Below are 19,062 nucleotides of genomic sequence, written 5' to 3'. Positions count from 1 at the left end.
TTGGTCTTCACCAGCCAGCAACACAAGAAAAATGCTAGAAACCCGTCATTTAGTAGCACTTTTAAGATTTACAAAATTTCTTTTAAAAACAACCTTGTGAGGAAGGTGCTGCAATGATTATTGCCCCCATCTTTCAAAAGGGAAAACCGAGACAGATGAAATCATTTGCCCATCATCACCCGCTTGTGTTAGAGTTCAGGCACTTGACTCCTTTAGGGTACGTCGTATATATGAAACCTTTCTGTTTATTCTCAGGGCAGACAGGTGTGTCCAGTGCTCTCGGGCTATTGGTTTGGTTTTTTATTTTAAAATCATCAGTTAAGATAGAGCTGATTCCAAACGAAGGAAAATCGGGCCGCGGACTTTTCTTGGACGCTAGGAACCTGTAGAACAAGTTTTACTTGAGTGACAATATTCCCTAGAGGGAGGGGATCACCTACGGAAAATAGCTGAGCTCGCTGTTGCTAGGTGGTATCCTGCCCCGGCTGTGAGAGACAGAAAAAAGACCTTCCTGATTTCTGGACAGAGCACGTATCCTAGCAACGGCACCAGGAGCCCAGGCGATAGATGGTCCGTAGAAGATTTCTAACGTCCCTTCCAGCTTTCAAACTTTGCAAGGGATTTGGGGAACACACTAGATCAATGAGACATACAAGCAAAGGAACACGATAGGCTAAAAGGAAAGAGGCACAAGAGCTCAGTGTTTGGGTGAACCTACAAATGCAAACTAGGGAAAGCACTGACTAATCAACAAAAGCCACTGGGAAAACTAGAAAGCAGTTTAGTGGGAAATAGCAGACTGAACCCAGGAAACATGGTCACAATGAATCCAACAATGTAATTGGAAAGAATAATGGCCAAAACAAAAACTGGCTGTTGTACAGTTATGGTGACTAAGCTTGGTCATCATCATCTTGTGATAATAGATAACATTTATATGGTGTTTGGGTTGTTAGGTGGTATAGTGGGTAGAATGAAGGTCTTGGAGTAAGGAAGCCCTGAGTTCAAATCTATCCTCAAATATTTCAAAACTGTGTGATTGTGGGCACGTCACTTGACCCTGTTTGCCTCAGTTTCCTCATCTGTCAAATGAACCGGAGAAGGAAAAGGCAAGCCACTCCAGTGTCTTTGCCAAACAAACAAACAAAACAATCCTAACTGGGGTCACCAAGAATGGGTCATGACTGAAATAACTCAACAAAATATGGTGTTCATGATGCACCAGGCATTGTGTTAGGTACTTTATAATGATTAACTCATTTGATCCTCACAGCAACCCTGGGAGGTAGGTGCTATTTTTATCCTCATTTTGCAGATGAGGGAAATTGAGGGCAAACAGAGGTTAGGTGACTTGCCCAAGTTCACATAGCTAGTAAGTGTCTGAGGCCAGATTTGAACTCAGAATTTCTTGATTCCAGGCCCCCAGCTCTATCCACAGTGCCACCAGTTTGCGCCAAAGAAGAGCTACAAGAGCTACAGGCTACAAGCTACCTTCTTCAATTGTTTGCAGAGCAAGGAGACTATATGAGTGTGTAACACTAACAGATAATACCAGTTATAATATAATATAATATAATACAACACTGTAGGGTAATGTGTTATGTAATAATATAAATATAACATAACATAGCATTATATTATAACACCACACAGAATGATACCTTTATTTTACTCACTGACTTCCCCCCTCTTTTTATTCTTTGTTGCAAAAAATGGCTCTCTTGAAGAGTAACATATAAAAAAATAAAAGTGATAAAAAACAAAAGAAATTAATTTTTAAAATTTAAGAAATTATTAATATAGAGAATAGAAGCCTGAAATTTTCATTTAGTTTTAATGAACTAAATCATAATGTAGTAAGCAAGGAAACCAGAAAACCCAGGAAAATAACATATATTATGACTACCAAAAAAGGAAATGGGAAGACTACCACCAACACCACAACTAAAATGCTGTGAAAAAGGGACAGCTGGGTAGCTCAGTGGATTGAGAGCCAGGCCTAGAGACAGGAGGTCCTGGGTTAAAAATCTGGCCTTACATACTTCCGAGCTGTGTGACTCTGGGCAAGTCACTTAACCCCCATTGCCTAGACCTTGCCACTTGGAACCAATACTTTTCCGTTCTAAGATGGAAAGTAAGGATTTAAAAATATAATGACCAACTTTGTCCCCAAACAAAAAGACATGAAAATGTACCCCCAACATTCTCTGAAGGAGATAATAGGTATGGAGTATTTAATATAATATCAGATTTGGTTATACTATGGGCTAATTTTATTGAATTGCTTTTGTTTTTCTCTTTTATTGTTCTTTTTTATAAGAGATGGCTTTCTTGTGGGAGGAAGGATATTAAATGAAATTAAGGTGATATGAAAACAAAAAGTGTCAAAATTAAGAAAAAAACTAGAGGATTGAATAAAATAATTCTCTGATGATCAAGAAAGAACTTAAAGATCAACTTGTCTAATTTTCTCATTTTACAAGCAGGGAAACTGAGGTCCAGAGAGGTAATGCGACTTGCTTATTGCCCCCCCCCCCATGATCAAGTAGCCAAGTCTTGATTTGTCCCAACTCCAAGTCCTGCATTCTTTCCAGTATACCATATTCTCCTCTCTCTCAAAGGTCTCTTTTATCTTTTAATGTTTTTAAAATCAATCAACTTGGCTTCATAATCTACATTCTCCTTAAGTCCCCCAACCCCCTTTCTTTATGAAGATGACTTTGCCTACTACTTCACATTTGGCCAGCTCCCTCATCTCCCTTATTCCACACATCTCACACTTTTGGTCCCGTCTCACAGGAAGAAATGGCCCTTCTTGTCAAGGCAAACCACTTGTGCCCTCAATCCCATGTCCTCCCATTTCCTCAGAGAGGTCACCTAATCAATCATTCCCTCTTTGTTTCTTACCTTTAAGTCTCTGCCTATCTATTGGCTTCTTTCCTGATGGCTACAAACAGGCCCAGATCTTTCCCATCCTTAAAAACAATAACAACCCCACCAAAAAAAGTTCCCTTGACTCTACCATGCTTTCATTTATATCTTCCTCTATACCGCTTCTATTTCCTGCCAAACTCCTAGATAACTTTATTAAGTTATTTACACTGGCTGCTTCTACTTCTCCAACTCACTCACTGCTCTACTTTTTGCAGTCTGGCTCTTGGTCCCACCATTCTACTGAAATTATTTTCTCAAAAGTTAACAACTGTCTGTGATTCTTTGATCTAAGGGCTGATTCCAATTACTTTTATTCATTTATTTTCTCTTTTGTTTTTCAGTTATTTTTCAGCAGTGTCCCAATGCTTCATGACCCCATTTGGGGTTTTCTTGGCAAAGATACTGAAATGGTTTGCCATTTCCTTCTCCATTTCATCTGACAGATGAGAAAACTAAGGCTTACAGTGTTAAGTGACTTTCTCAGAGTCCCACAGTTAGTTTCTGAGGTCAGATTTGAACTGAGAAAGTTGAGTTTCCTGACTCGAGGCACAAGTGCTCTAATCACTGTGCCATCTTGCTGCCCTTTCTCCTTTGACCTCGCTGCAATTTTTGACATGTAGATCTCGACTTCTGTGACACTTTCTGATTGTGTTTCTTGTTTGACCCCTTTTTCTCACTCCTGATCTCCTAGCCCCTCAATTCTAAATGTTCCCAAAACTCTATCCTGAGCTCTCTTCACTCCATCCTCCTGGTCATTTCATATGTTCCCTTGAGTTTAATGATCACATTTCATCTAGATCAGGAGTCCGCAAACTATGACTTCAGAGTCAATTCCAGTGTTTGCTGTTTTGGTAAGAATGATTTTACATTTTTCAAAACTTTAAACTTTTTTTTCATATAAGAGTCATTCCTATTCTGAGGACTTGCTGCCAATGTATTTAACCCATGGCCAAAACTTGGTCATAGTTTGCTGACCTTTAGACCTAGATGATTTGCAATTCATATATCCAGTCCTATTCTCTTTTCTGAACTCATTTTAAAAAAAATAACCCTTACCTTAGTACCAGAAGGGTAAAGACTAGGCAATAGGAGTTAAGTGACTTGCCCAGTGCCACATAGCTAGGAAGGGTCCAAGATCAGATTTGAACCCAGGTCCTCCCAACTCCAGAGCTGATGCTCTATATACTTGTGCCACCTAGCTGCCCCTGAACTTGTCTTTAAAAAAACAAACAAACAACTTATCTTCCATCTTAGAATCAATGCTATGTACTGGTTCCAAGGCAGAAGAGCAGTAAGGGCTAGGCAGTGGGGGACTAAGTGACTTGCCCAGGGTCACACAGCTAGGTCTGAAGTCAAATTTGAACTCAGGACTTCCCATCTCCAGGCCTGGCTCTCAATCCACTGAGCCACCTGGTTGCCCCTGAACTCTAATCTACTAGCTGGATCCCTACACTTAGATGTCCTGTCTGCATCTCAGACTCAACATGTTTCCAAACTAACCTGATCATTCCCCATCCCTAAAGCTATCTTCCTACTGAATACACCACGATCTTCTCCATCATTCAGGTTTATAACATCAGTCTTAATAAGCTAAGACAAGTTTTACCCTTTCATATGTTATTTCCTCTTTTGCCCAAATCTGATTAGAATAAGGTATGAGAATTACCATCAACTGGAAAATGGCTAACCAAGTTGTAGCATATGATTGTGATGGAATTTTGTGCTATAAGAAATGAAGAGTAGGTTAATTTTTTTAAAACATGGGAAGACCTACACAAAATTCTGGAGAGTGAAATGAACAGAACCAAGAGAACATTATATACAGCCCCAGAAATGTTGAAGAATGACTTGTGTATGTCCACCTTCAGAGAAAGCTGATAAATAGAAATAAGCAAGATGTGGCTTTATATATATATATATATACATATATATACACTTATCTCTTTGTTAAATGATTTTTATCTTCTCTAATGGAGGAAAGGAAAGAGCTATTTGGAAATTTTAAGGTAACAAACAAACATAAATTTAAATTTAAAAAATAGCATCAGTTCAACTCTTCATCCACCCTATATTCAATTAATGATCAAATTCTATTCATTCTACCTCCACAATCTCTCACATTTGTCTCCTTTAGTCCCCTATCTCTCTATTCATTTTGCCAATAGCCTAATTCAAGCCCTCATCACTTTGCTCTGTATACTGTAAAAACAACAACAAACCTTTCTTTTTAGTCTCTCCTCCTTTTCAATTCATCCTCCACAGCTGCCAAAATAGTCTTCCTAAAGTACATTCCTGACCATGACACACCCTTACTGAATGACTTCAGTGCTTTCTTATTTGAATCTAGCAGAAAATACCAACTCCTCAGTCTGGCATTTAGGGCTTGCCATCATTTGGTCTGAATTTCCTTTCCAGTTTATTTCATTTTACTCTCCTTCATATATATGGCACAGTCAATCTGGTTTACTAACAGTTCCATAGACTCAATGGTCTATCTATCACATGCCTCTACAGCTTCCCAGACATCACTGCATCACATTCACTTCTCAGTTTTGTCTTTCAGAGTCTATTTCTTCCTTGTAGGCTTAGCTCAGGTGGTACCTCTAAGAAGGCTTTCCTAACATTAGATACTGCTCATTCTCTTTCTTCCCTGTCCATGGTTAATTCTCTCTCTCTCTCTCTCTCTCTCTCTCTCTCTCTCTCTCTCTGTCTCTCTCTGTCTCTGTCTCTCTCTGTCTCTGTCTCTCTCTCTGTCTCTCTGTCTCTGTCTCTCTCTGTCTCTGTCTCTCTCTCTGTCTTTCTCTCTGTCTCTCTGTCTGTCTTTCTGTCTCTCTCTCTGTCTTTCTGTCTCTCTGTCTTTCTGTCTGTCTCTCTCTCTCTCTCTTTCTCTGTCTCTGTCTCTCTTTCTCTGTCTCTGTCTCTCTCTGCCTCTGTCTCTCTGTCTCTCTCTCTGTCTTTCTGTCTCTCTGTCTCTGTCTCTGTCTCTGTCTCTCTGTCTCTCTCTCTTTGTGTGTTTGGCTCTCTGGCTTGTCTCTCTCTACCCCCTCTCCCTCTTTCTATCTCTCTCTTTGCCTCTCTTTCCAAATTGCCTTGTATCAACTTACCAGTGCACATAAAGGTAAGCTTCTTGTGATCAGAGATTGTTCATTTTTTCATTGTATTCTAATGTCTAATACAGTATTAAAAAAAAAAAAACGCTCTTAACTTCTGTTTTAGAATGGATCTTTTTGTATTGGTTCCATGACAGAAGAGCAACAAGGGCTAGGCAGTTGGGGTGGTTAAGTGACTTGCCCAGGGTCACATAGCTAGGAAGGGTCTGAGGTAAGTAGACAATAACTAACAATAAGTATCAGATACAGTAGATAATTAATAACTATTAAATGATTCAGAGTTCTAAATCTGGCAATGGCTGTGTGATCTTGACACAGGAATTTAATGTCTCTTGATTTTAATTTCTTCACTGGTAAAATGGGGATGGGGGACAGGGAATAACATAGAAATTACTTTGTAGTGGTGAAATGCTACATAATTGTAGCTGCATTACTGACAAGGTCCTGCTGGGGAGGGGGGGTGGGGTTCAAGTATCTATGCCTCAATCTAGAAGCTAAGGACTAATATTCCTCTAATCTCTAAATTTCTCATTCTATATCTCAATTGTTGTAGAACTGTGGAACATTGGGGACACCTATGAGATTAAGTACCAAGCTTAAATGGAGTTAAGTGGCAAAATAGTTTAGGAACAGGTTAAAGAAACCAAGGTAGACACTTCCCAGGTATGTGACCCTGGGCAAGTCACTTGACCCCCATTGCCTAGTCCTTACTACTCTTCTGCCTTGGAACCAATACACAGTATTGATTCTAAGACAGAAGGTAAGAGTTTAAAAAAAAAAAAGAAACCAAGATAGCCAGTTATCTCAATTATCCAAGATGGTAGGAGGCAGTGATATCACAGAGGAATGGGCCAAGAACTCCTGAGAGACTTTGGCATTATTGCTAGGGATCTATAAACCCACATATACAGCAAGCATTATGATTATAATTTTTATTCTGCTAGACCTTCCATGGACTGAATAAATATCTCTACCCACAAAATACAATTTTCTAAATGCACTTAGATCCTGTTATAAAGAATAAAATATGAATTAATTAATAAGCAACACTGAGTTCATAGTAGCTTTGTCATATCATATATTCAGTCAAGCTCTGGCAGGTCTCACCAAGCTGGAAAGGTTACAAGTATAGGCCTGATGACAGACTGTGTTTGTCATCCAAGGAAGGACCAGTCTAGTGAGTTTCAGAGAGGGTTATCACCAGTAGTATCCATAAAGGATGATGAATTTTATAATCTGCTACATTGCTGAAGTTGCTTAAAAATTTCCTTTTTCATTGTGTTGCTGGAATTCTTTAAGCTATTATATTTTCTACAAATAGAAATAATATTTCTTACATTCTGTCTTATTCTCTTAGTTTCTTTTTCTTGCCATTGCTATAACTAACCTTTCTATAACTATATTAAGGTGGTGGCAACAGACATCGTTGCTTTTCCCTGATCTTATTGGAAAGACTTCTAATGTTTCTCTGGTAAAAAATAAAAATGATATTCAATTTTAGATGCTATTTATGATATTGAGGAAAAGTCCATTTATTCTTATATGTTTTACTATTCACAAATGGATATATATGTATATATATTCCATAGAATCTTTATGATCTATGAAATCAGGGTTTATGCTGGCCTGAGTTGATGAAATCATAGGTCATTAAAGAATGTAATCAATCCATGGATCATTTTAGTTCAATTACTATCTTGTTGCGTTCTCACATTCTAAAAATATTGTAACCTATTGTACCAGAAGATTATTAGACTACAACTAATATTGAATTCCATTTTAGTCAATAAACTCCATTTGTTCCATTGGATCTCTGAATTTTTAAAAAGTGTTTATTGCTATCTTTTGTTTTTACATTGTATACATTTCCTAATAGAGCACTGCTTTCTTCCACAAAGACAGCCATCAATTACAAAATAATTTTTCAAAACAGTTTAGTAAAATAATCAATCTAGCGAAAAAAATCTGTCTTTATATTCAGTGTCCTACATCTACAGTCTCTCACCTCTGCAAGAGGCCATATGGCTTTTTATAAAAATTTATGTGAAGGTCTCCTCATCTATGGAGGCAGAGTACTATGCTAGAGAAATAGAATTCACAACCTTGGAGACTTATCCACAGTCCCTTCCATCAGCCTGCCCTGTCTACTGTGAGTAATCAAGAGCTAGTTAAGCTCAGGTGAAATCTCCTACCTGTATTAAGGAGAAATGCGATGAGAAATCTGGCTGAAGTGTGATTGAGGAACAATGGGGGAAAGGAAGGAAGAAACATTAACACAACTCACATTTGGGTGGCAAAGGACTTTTTTCACAACTGCCTCCTGAGACAGGCAATACTAACGTAATTATCCATCTTTTACAGATGAGGAAACTGATCCTTAAAACGGGGAAATGGCCTGCCTGGGGTCACATAGCTGGAACTTAAATCCAAGTCTCCCTACTTTGGAGTCCAGTATTTCTGCAAATAGAATATGTTTCAGACAGTCCATTTAAGCATCGTCCTGTGACTTTAAGCTGAGTTGTGACCACTCCAGATGCTGGAATCACTAGCCACATAGAGCACTTTCCCCATCCCCTAATATCCCTAGATCTCCAACATGCCACAACCTGGGGGTGCAAACTCTTGTCTGGTACCATGGAAACATTTTCCCCCTTTTGCCCTCATTCACTTATTCCACAATCTAGCCCCAAGGGTCAAATCTCACCACACTGAAGCTAAACGGCGATTCTATAGCCGCTGCTTATTTCTTTGAGACCCGAGGATATTCACCCATCCCACCTTCACAGAAAATTTAAAGCTAGGTAAAGAAGACAAGAATCAAAATAAGCTTTTCCATCAGTATTTTTCCAATCAGTATGCTGGGGTTGGGAGTAAAGATAATATCGACACAGAGAAGAAAATACAAGTTAATGCCAACAAATAGAGAGCAGCAGCATCCCAGGAATGGGGAGGTGAGAGCCAGGACCATGTAGACTAAGGATTCGACCATCATTCTTCAACAAATATTTAGTCTGCTTTCCCAAGGCCCCAGTCTCCATTCTGTTCGGGGTCTCTGGTCCCAGAAAAAGAGGGTATCTGGTCAGCCAGTCCACTCAGATGTTGGGACTTTCTGTTAGCAGTACCTTTTCAAGCAGGGCAGGGGAAATGTAAAAGCATTTTCCAGGGTATCTACTACAAACTTAGTCAAAAAGGAATTTCAGATAGAATTTTAGGCAATTAGACAGGCCAGTATGGGGAAGTAGGTCATCATCATCTACTCCAAGAATAGGTGGGCCTGTAGGAAAACTGTAGAGGGTAGAGGCAGGTGTCCTATGAGATTGGGTTTATTGTAGCTGTTTCAGGATACAACAATGAACCCTAACACACACACACACACACACACACACACACACACACACACACACCAACCCTATTATAAATTGGTTCTTCTCTAAAGGCTCTAGTATCAAATTAAATCCAACTTCAGCTTGACATGTCCCATGAGGAGGGTCACTGGCCCACTGCAATATGGTTCAGTCAACTTTGTTCAGCCTAAGACTCCCCTAAAGACAGCAGGAAACTTCTCTGATGGCCTTTTGTGAGGAAAGAGCAGAAAGAGAAAGGTGGATGAGAAAAAGCAGTGGAAATGTCAAGTCCCTAGACACTGCTTCGTGTTCAAATTCAATCAGTAAAGAGACCAATCATTCAACAAGCATTATGGAATAGCAGCTAGATAGATGGCAGAGTAGCTCAGTGGGTAGAGAGCCAGGCATGGAGATGGGAGGACCTGGGTTCAAATCTGCCCTCAGATGCTTTCCAGCTATGTGACTTCACTCCCATTGCCTATACCTTACCTTGAACCAATAAATAGTATTGATTCTAAGAAGAAAAATAAGGGTTAAAAAGAAAAAAACAACCCAGCTCCTAGGAGCAAAATTCAACAAGCATTAGGGAGCAGGAGCTGTGCTAAGCAATGGCGATACTAAGATAGAAGGAACCCAAACTTTGCCCTCAAGTAGCTTACATTCTAAAGAGGGGACATGTACACATATGGTGAGTTTTCTCCTCCGTTAGAATGTGAACTCTTTAAAAGTAAGGACTCTAATTTTTCAATTTTTATCTTTTGTGCTTAGCAAGGTACTTTGTACACAGTAAGTGCCTAATCAAGGCTTCATTCATTCCATTCATCCCCAAGGCAGTTAGTTGATGCAGCAGACTGTGCAGTGCCTGGAGACAGGATGACTTGAGTTGAAATTTGATGTCAGACAATTACCACCAGTATGATCCTGGCCAAGTCACTTAACCTCTGTTTGCCTTTGTTTCCTCAACTGGAAAACAGAAATAATAACAGCATCTACTTCACAGGGTTGTTGTCAGGCTCAAATGAGATGATATTTATAAATCCCTCAGTATAGTGCCTGGTACATGGTGCATTCTAGGTAAATGCTGATTTCCTTCCCCTTCATATAAATACATACCACCTATACGCAAGATGAATACACGGTCGTTTGGGGAGGCAGTGGGTTCTCAGCTATGAGAATCAGGGAAGGTGACCCTTGAGGTGAGCCTGAGAGATTGCAGGAGGCTGCGGTGCAAAGGGAGCTCATTCCAGGCATAGGGAAGAACCAGTACAAAGGTGTGAAGAGGAGATGGAGAGCTGGGTAGGGAGGTCTGTGTGGATGGATCACTGGATTTGAGGAAGGGAGCAGCTACAAGAAGGCCATGCTATCTAAAGATTGTGGGGTGCCAGGTTCTAACTGAACATTTGGTAGGACATTCCTATACCTAAGCAGGGATTTAATGGAAAGATGGTGGATTCAGCCAGAAGGCCTGCTAAAGACAGCTTCTTGAATTTACCAATCACAGCCGATGGAGAGAGAGGAGGTGGTCCCATTTCTTTTTTAGTTTTATTTTGATTATTATGTAAAGCACACTTCCATATTGGTCACTGTTGTAAAGGCATATTCATGCAATACCAGAGGTGCTACCATTTCAAGTGGACACCTCCAAAGGCTCCCAGCACTAACCAGAAGAGATCTCACTTTAAACTTCATAACCTTCTCCATTCTTCTGTCTCTGTCTTTGTTTCTCTCAGTCTCTGTCTCTGACTCTGTCTCTGTCTCTCTTTATCCCCCAATTCTCAGATGTTCCAAACTAATAAAACTTTTTTTTAAGTTTAAGAAAATTGTAATTAATTAATTAATTTAGAATTGTTTCTATGGTTACAAGATTCATGTTCTTTCCCTCCCCTCACCCCACCCCCCTCCCATAGCCGATGTACAATTCCTCTGGGTTTTATATATGTCCTTGTTCAAGACCTATTTCCATATTGTTGATATTTGCCCTAGAGTGATTGTTTATTTTTTATTTTATTTACTTTATTAAAAGTGTATCACAGTAATCCAATTAATTTCTCTTGTCTTTTTTCCCAAGTTTTGGAAATTTTTATTTAGTTAATTAATTTAAAATATTTTTCCATGGTTACAAGATTCATGCTCTTTCCCTCCCCTCCCTCAAACCCCCTCCCATCACTGACACTCAATTCCACTGGGTTTTATATGTGTTCTTGATCACAAACCTATTTCCATGTTGTTGATGTTTGCATTAGGGTGATCATTTATAGTCTACATCCTCAATCATATCTCCATCAACCCATGTGATCAGGCAGTTCTTTTTCTTGTGTTTCTACTCCCACAGTTCTTTCTCTGGATGTGGATAGTGTTCTTTCTCATAAGTCCCTCAGAATTGTCCTGGATCATTGAATTGTTGCTAGTAGAGAAGTCCATTACATTTGATTGTACCACAGTGTATCATTCTCTGTGTATAAGGTTCTTCTGGTTCTGCTCCTTTCACTCTGCATCAATTCCTGGAGGTTGTTCCAGTTCCCATGGAATTCCTCCAATTTATTATTCCCTTGAGCACAATAGTATTCCATCACAAACATATACCACAATTTGTTCAGACATTCCCCAATCGATGGACACCCCCTCAATTTCCAATTTTTTGCCACCACAAACAGTGTAGCTATGAATATTTTGGTACAAGTTTTTTTTTCCATATTATTTCTTTGGGGTCTAGGAAAAGTTTTACCAGAGCTTCCTTTTGCATTTTCTGTGTGTCAGTTGTGAAGCCAGATGGAAGAGCTCCCTTCAAGAATTTCTTTACTCTCATCTCTTCTGAGGGTGGAGTGCATAGCCTAAAAACTGTAACTTTTCCACCAGTTTTGGTTAGAAGGTGATCACCCCCCTGAGCGACAGGTAGACCCATCAGAAAACCACAGAAGGCAGTTTTCCTTTCTGACTGTATTTTCTATAGATGTTGCTGGGTACAACTGCAATGACTGATCTAGCAAATTCTCTTCCCCTGGGGAAAATCAATCAGACAATCAGCCAAATTACACATCAGGAAATACTACTGCTCAACAAAGAGTGCCAAGAAGTATGTATGCTGGTATATGGAAGACGAAGAAACAGGTAAGGCATGCATGACTGTTATTACTGTTCATCTTTTGTTTTTGAAGAGAACCAAGGATATCATGAAGGTGATGTCAAGACATAGTACTATGGTTCAATGGAAACTGCCCTCTATTTGACTTCAGAGGATCTAGATTCAAAGCCTGGTTCTGCCATTGACAATCTTCAGGACTTTGGGCAAGTTACCTCACTTCTGTGAGCTTCAGTTTTCCCTTCTGAAAAAATGACATTGGACTCCAGATTGACTTATAAAGTTCATTCCAGTTCAAAATCTATAATGTCCTTCTGCCACTTCCTAGGATATTAAATTACTTTCTAGACAGGTATAACAATTATGATCTCAGATAAAGCAAAAGTCCCAATTAAAAGAGATGATCTGGGAAACTACATTATGCTACATGGTGCCATAGACAATGAAGTAATATCAACTTTTTTTACAGCAAATTTCCCTGAAAAAAAAATAAAAAGAGCCATTTCTCAATTGATAAATGGTCAAAGGACATAAACAGTAAGTTTTCAGAAGAAATCAAAGTTATCTATAGTCATATAAAATGTTCTATATCACTAACAATTGGAAAAATAAAAATTAAAATAACTCGGAGATACCACTTCACACCTATGTGTGACAAATGCTGGAAGAGATGGATGATGAAAAAATAGGTACACTAATGAATAGTGGGGTGGTCCAATCATTCTGAAGAACAATTAGGAACTATGCCCAAAGGGCTATAAAAATTGTTCATATCATTTGACCCAGCAATATCAAAGGAAAAGGATCCATTTGTACAAAAATATTTATAGCAGATCTTTTTCTGTGTGGCAAAAATTTGGAAATCAAGAGAATGTTCATCAATTGGGGAATGGCTAAAGAATTGAGGCATAAGATTGTGATGGAGTACTTCTGGGCTGTAAGAAATGATGAGAGGGTGGTTTCAGAAAAAACATGGCAAGAACTATATGAACTGATGCAAAATGAAGTGGGAAGCACTGGGAGATGATTGGGCACAGTAGCAACAATGTTGTAATGATAATCAACTATGAAAGACTTGGCTACTCTGATCAATATCATGATCCAAGAAAACTCCAAAGGACTCATTATGAAAAAATACTATCCACCTCCAGAGAGACAACTGATGAACTCAGTACAAACTGAAGTATACTTTTTCTCACTTTATTTTTCTTGATCTTTTTTTAAAAATACAATTAATATGAAAATATTTTTGCATTATTTCACATGTATCATATTGCATGCCTTCTTAGTGGATGTGAGAGAAGAGAATTTGGAACTCAAAATTTAAAAAGAAAAGAATGTTTAAAATAAATAATAAAATGTTAAAAAGAAGTTGTATGCTAAGCCTTTCAAGAGCAGGAACTTTTTCTAAATTTGTATCCATCTTTCTAACCCCAGCACCTAGGCTCACAGTAGGCTTGTTGAATAGAGAGGTATAGATTATTAAATATAATCATTCAAAAAGAAAGTATTATGTATATATATTTAATCCTTACCTTCTGTCTTAGACTTGATACTAAGTATGTATTTCAAGGCAGAAGGGAGATAAGGGCTAGGCAAACGGAATTAAGTGACTTGCTCAGGGTCACACAGCTCAAAAGTATCTAAGAATAGATTTGAACCCAGGACTCCCATCTCTATCTAGATCCGGCACTCTATCCACTGAGCCACTTAGCTGCCCAGAAAGTATATTCTTAAGGACCAGCAAGATATGGAAAAGTAGAAAGGCAAAATGACTCTCATACTCTTGCCTCCTCCAGTGCCTTCTCAAGTCTGACTTCAGAGGTTACTAACTAGATGACCTTGAATAAATTATTTCATTTCTCAGAATTACAGCAATTCCTACCTTTGCCTGCCACAAAACAGATGACTTGAGGAAAAAATGAAAGATGTAAAGAAACTGATACTGGCCAGGAGGAAAGCTGCCCCACAAATCCTCTTTCAAGTGGAGAATGTTAAGGTGTCCATTGGTGCAGTTGGCTATCCTCTGCAACTAGATGCCACAGGGACCTACCAGCTCTATGACCCTGGACAAGTCACTTAACTTGTCTGCCCCTGTTTACTCAACTGTAAAGTGGGGATCAGTAATAGCATCTACCTCCCAGGATTATCATAAGGATAGTAATTGTGAAGTGCTTAGAACAGTGCCTGGCCTATATTGTTGATTTTCAGTTGTTTTCAGTCATGTCTGACTCTTTATGCCCCCATTTATGGTTTTCTTGGCAAAGATGCTGGAGTGGTTTGCCATTTTTTTCTCCAGCTCATTTGACAGATAAGGAAACTGAGGCAATATGGAAATATTTTTGCATGATTTCACATGTATCATATTGAATGAGAGAGAAAGAAATTGGAACTCAAAATTTAAAAAGAAAAGAATGTTTAATAAATAATAAAATGTGAGCTAGCTGTTTGGGTTAATTGACTTGCCCAGAGTCACACAGGTAGTAAGTATCTGAAGTCATATTTGAACTTAGGTCTTCCTAATTCTAGGCCTGACAATCTATCCACAGTGCCATCTACCTGCCTATACCTGGAACATAAGAAGGAGCTTAATAAATGTTTATTCCTTTCCCTTTTCCATCACTTCATCAAAACCAAAGACTTATTTCCCATTCATTCCCTGTGAATATAGCATAGGATTATAGACCTTAGAGCAAGCAGGAAATTTCTAAAGCCTTAACCTTGCAAGGAAGGAAACTGAGTACCAGAGAAGTAGGTTGGTTTGCTCAAGGTCACACAGTTAACAACAACTAAAGGTTTTCTGCCTTTGTATCCCATGCTCTCTCCACTACACAGAGGAAAAAGGAAACTGAGTAGAAAAGAATCACAAGAATCCTCAGGTTCTAATTCTGGTAGGAAGACCCTGCCCCCTCCAAAGCTAAGTTAAGGTGCTCCAATGAATCAGAAAGAAGACCCACTGATCTTGTACTCAAAAGGTAGTAATTCAAGTCCTGCTTCAGTTATTTAGCCTCCTGGAGTCTCAGCTTCCTGTATTGTAAAATGGGGACAATAATATTTACACTGCCTAACTCTAAAGTTATAAGGAAAGTACTCTCTACATTTTGAGGCAGTATGGATGGAGAAACCCGCCTTAGAATTAGGAAGATCTGGGTTCCAGTTCTGCTTCTGACATATACTCACTATGAAGTGAGGCAAGTCATTTCATCTCTCAGGGCCCCCCAAAGCTTTCTTTTTTTGTTTGTTTGGTTTTTGTTTTTAAATTCTTACCTTCTGACTTAGAAATAGCAGAAGAGAGGTAAAGGCTAGGTAATTGGAATTAAGTGACTTGCCCAGGGTCACATAGCTAGGAAGTATTTGAAGCCAGATTTGAATCCATGTCCTCCTGATTCTAAGCCTGGCTTTCTGTCTACTGCACTATTTAGTTGCCTATCCCTAGCTATCCTCAACAACTTTCTACAACTGGAAATTTTAGAAAAGTTGGTGATCTTTTTTAGTAGAGGGGATTTCCTCACTTTGAGTTCCCTGAAACCATGAAGTTACAGATCAGAATGTTATTAAAAAAATCAATTTGTCAGTGTTCCCCATAGTACCCCTCCAAGTTCTGTCCTTCTAGAGAAAGAAGGACAAGGGTTAGGCAACTGGGGCTAAGTGATTTGCCCAGGGTCACAAAGCTAAGTGTCTGAATCCAAATTTGAACTCAGGTCCTCCTGAAACCTGGCTGGGTGTGCTCTGTCCACAGAGTCAGCTAGCTGCTCCTCAATTAATGTTTATTAAGCACTTATTATGTGCCAGGCACTGCCCTAAGTACTAAGATGGCAAAGAAAGGCTATAGAGATAGTCCCTGCCCTCAGAGAGTTCACAGTGTAATGAGGAAGACAGAATGAAAAGAACTGTGTACAAACAAGCTAGAAAAAAGGATAAATAGGAAATAATCCACAGAGGGAAGGTGCTAGAATTAAAGAGTATCAGGAAAGGCTTCTGGGAGAAGGTGAGATTTTCACTATGACTTTAAGGAATCCAGAGAAGTAAGAAAAGGAGATGAAAGAGATTAGACTTACTTACAGAAGGGGAGGAAGCTTGCATCAGGAACCAAGAAGAACCTGAAAAGCCTGCATTTAAGACTCAAGAATCTTTCCCACAAATTCCAGGACCCTTTCCTTCACCTTTTCATGGGTTAGAGACCATTTCTTTGATCAAGTTTTCCCTGTCCCTCCCCAATTCGATGTGAAGTATAGTGCATATAGAGAAGCCTCAAAACCAGGAAGACCAAGGTTTAAGTTCATCCTCTGGAACATACTGCCTGTGACAGAGGGTAAGTCACTTACCCTCCAAGTGCTCTAGGAAATGCTCCAATCTTGTAAGTTTCAGCGGTGTCCTTGCATTGCTAAAAATTTCCTTCCCCATATCAATAAAATCACAAGTGCAATCCTTATCCCTCTCTGCCTACCCCGTCTGGTTAGGAAAGCCAATCATTCCAGTCAATACAACTCGGTTACTTGTGTAATAAACTTGTCTTTCTGGACTCTAATTTCTTTCTCTGTAAAATGGAATCAGAATATGTGCACTACCCACCTGACAAAGCTGTCCTAATAATCAAATGAGGTAACTTAGATAAACATATTAGCTATATGTAGCTATCATGGAGAGTCTGATCCCTTCGTTGTTGGGTGCTATTCCTTTCAGCCATGCCTCGACTCTTTATGACCAGGTCTGGGGATTCCTTGGCAAGGATACTGGGAGCTGTTTGCCATTTCCATCTCTAGCTCATTCATTCATGAGGAAAATAAGGCAAACAGGGTTAAGTGATTTGCCCAACTAGTAAATGTTTGAGGATACATTTGAACTCAGGTCTTTGGCAATGTCCCTTTTCTCAAAGAAATCACAAAGCCGAGGGCAAGCCATTGGAATTTCAATTTGTCTCTGAATCCAGACTCAAAGGGAACTGGTTCCCCTCAGGACAATGAGCCTCTCTTCTCCAGTGCTTAGCGGCTCCGTAGTCAGATTCCTAGGGAAATCTTCATCAGTTTTACACATTCAGACTTTTAAAAAATATTAGCTGAACTGAACTAGCTGGATAACCAACACAAAAACGTCTCCCGAGAAATAGCATCTATCTCTGTCACCTCTCAAGGATACCAGGATAGGGGCAGTGGGGGCGGGGTGGGTGGGAGGGAGCAGAGAGAGCTGATAAAATAAGGTCACTGACAAGTCTCCCCCTTCTCTCCCTCCTGCAAGACTGGGGGCTCTGAACTCCACCGAAGCGTTGGGAGGGCTCCGCGCCTGTGTGTAGAGGTGGGGTTCTCAGAGAACTCTTAGATCGAATAGATAAGTTTCCCCGCAAGTCGGTGCAGTGAGAGCCCACAAGTTCCAAGAGCCCAGACAGCCAAATGGGGCTCAAGGGGAACTCACCACGCAGAAGAGGGGGCTGGGATGCGTGGGGAGCGTCAGGGGGTACAAATGGTGCGCCGCTAGAAGTCGGGGAAGGGACACGCATGGCCAGCCGAGAGGGCGCTTGTGGAAGGGAACGCCGGCTGAGTTTAGTCCGCTAGAGCAGGAAGGCACCTTAGACATCATGTATATACTCCAATTCTTTCTGACAGCTGAGGAAACCAAGGCCCAGAGGGCGGTCTGGTGAGAAAGGAGAGGGAGAATATGCGGAGCAGGGCACAAGAAGGCAGAAGAGCCACAGCCCAGCACGAAGAGGGACCAGAAGGAGAGAAGGGCGTCCGGGCTGCTGCTCCCTTACCTGGGCTCTGCAGGTTGTCAGGGTGGGAGGCAGAGCGATGGGCCGGAGGCTGGGGCTGCTTAGGGATCCATACCCCTCCTGCGATCCCCGACTACGACGGCCACAGCCTGACCTTCCCTCTCCTGGACAGACTGCGCGGCACCTGGCCCTGCCCGGGTCGGGCTGCTCGAGCCGGGTCCGTCCCCGCCCTCGCCGGCCGAGGGAGGAGCTGAACCAGGGCGGGCCGGCAGGGGAGGCGGCAAGGTCCAGCTCGCCCTCTTTCCTGAGGCCAGACCAGTACTGTGAGTTGGGGAGGCGAGGGTGGTTGGTATTGACCATGCGGAACACTCCTTAGACTGGCAAGCCCCCTCCCCTGCCCCAAGAGGTCATTTCCTTCCTCCCTTAGCCTTTGGTCAGATTCTCATCCAAACCCCGGCTCCCACCTGAGGATTCTCTCCCAGGCTGCCGGGAGTCAAAATCTCCTGCAAAACTTACATCTTAATTCTCCTTGGAGTCCCAAAACCTCTGACCCCACTCCACACCGGAGTTTGGGGGTGGGGTGGGGAGAAAGAGGCACCCTCAGATTGAGGAGGTGGAATGGAACTGACTTTGGAGTGAGAAGTCCTTGGTTCACATTCTTCTTCTAACATTACCAGCATTACCTTAGACAAATCACCTGCCTCAAGTTTACTCCTCGAATTAAAAAATAATGATTTTTTAAAAAGTTTTTAAAGAGCATTGATTGGGATGATCTCTGAGTTTTCTTTAAGCTTTAGATTTAGGAACCTAGAGGAGTGGGATGGCACAGGACGCATAGATCTTGAAACACATTCCTAATAACTCTCATATTGTGGGCGCCTATTGTATTGC

General features: G+C 40.5%; 1 protein-coding gene across 5 annotated transcripts in view; it reads right to left on the bottom strand.

The window, feature by feature from the left end:
- Positions 1 to 18,350, bottom strand: part of PAQR5 (progestin and adipoQ receptor family member 5) — an 88,530-nt gene extending 70,180 nt beyond the window's left edge. For all 5 annotated transcript variants that reach the window (XR_008914547.1, XM_007479632.3, XM_056808933.1 and 2 more), the window contains exon 1: positions 18,214 to 18,350. The gene's annotated coding sequence lies outside the window, so the exon portion shown is untranslated. The remainder of the gene's footprint in view (positions 1 to 18,213) is intronic.
- Between the last annotated feature and the right edge of the window lie 712 nt (positions 18,351 to 19,062).

Source organism: Monodelphis domestica, chromosome 1 (genome assembly GCF_027887165.1).
Source record: "Monodelphis domestica isolate mMonDom1 chromosome 1, mMonDom1.pri, whole genome shotgun sequence".
Classification (NCBI taxonomy): Eukaryota; Metazoa; Chordata; class Mammalia; order Didelphimorphia; family Didelphidae; genus Monodelphis; species Monodelphis domestica.
This window is presented reverse-complemented; position numbering and strand designations above follow the sequence as displayed.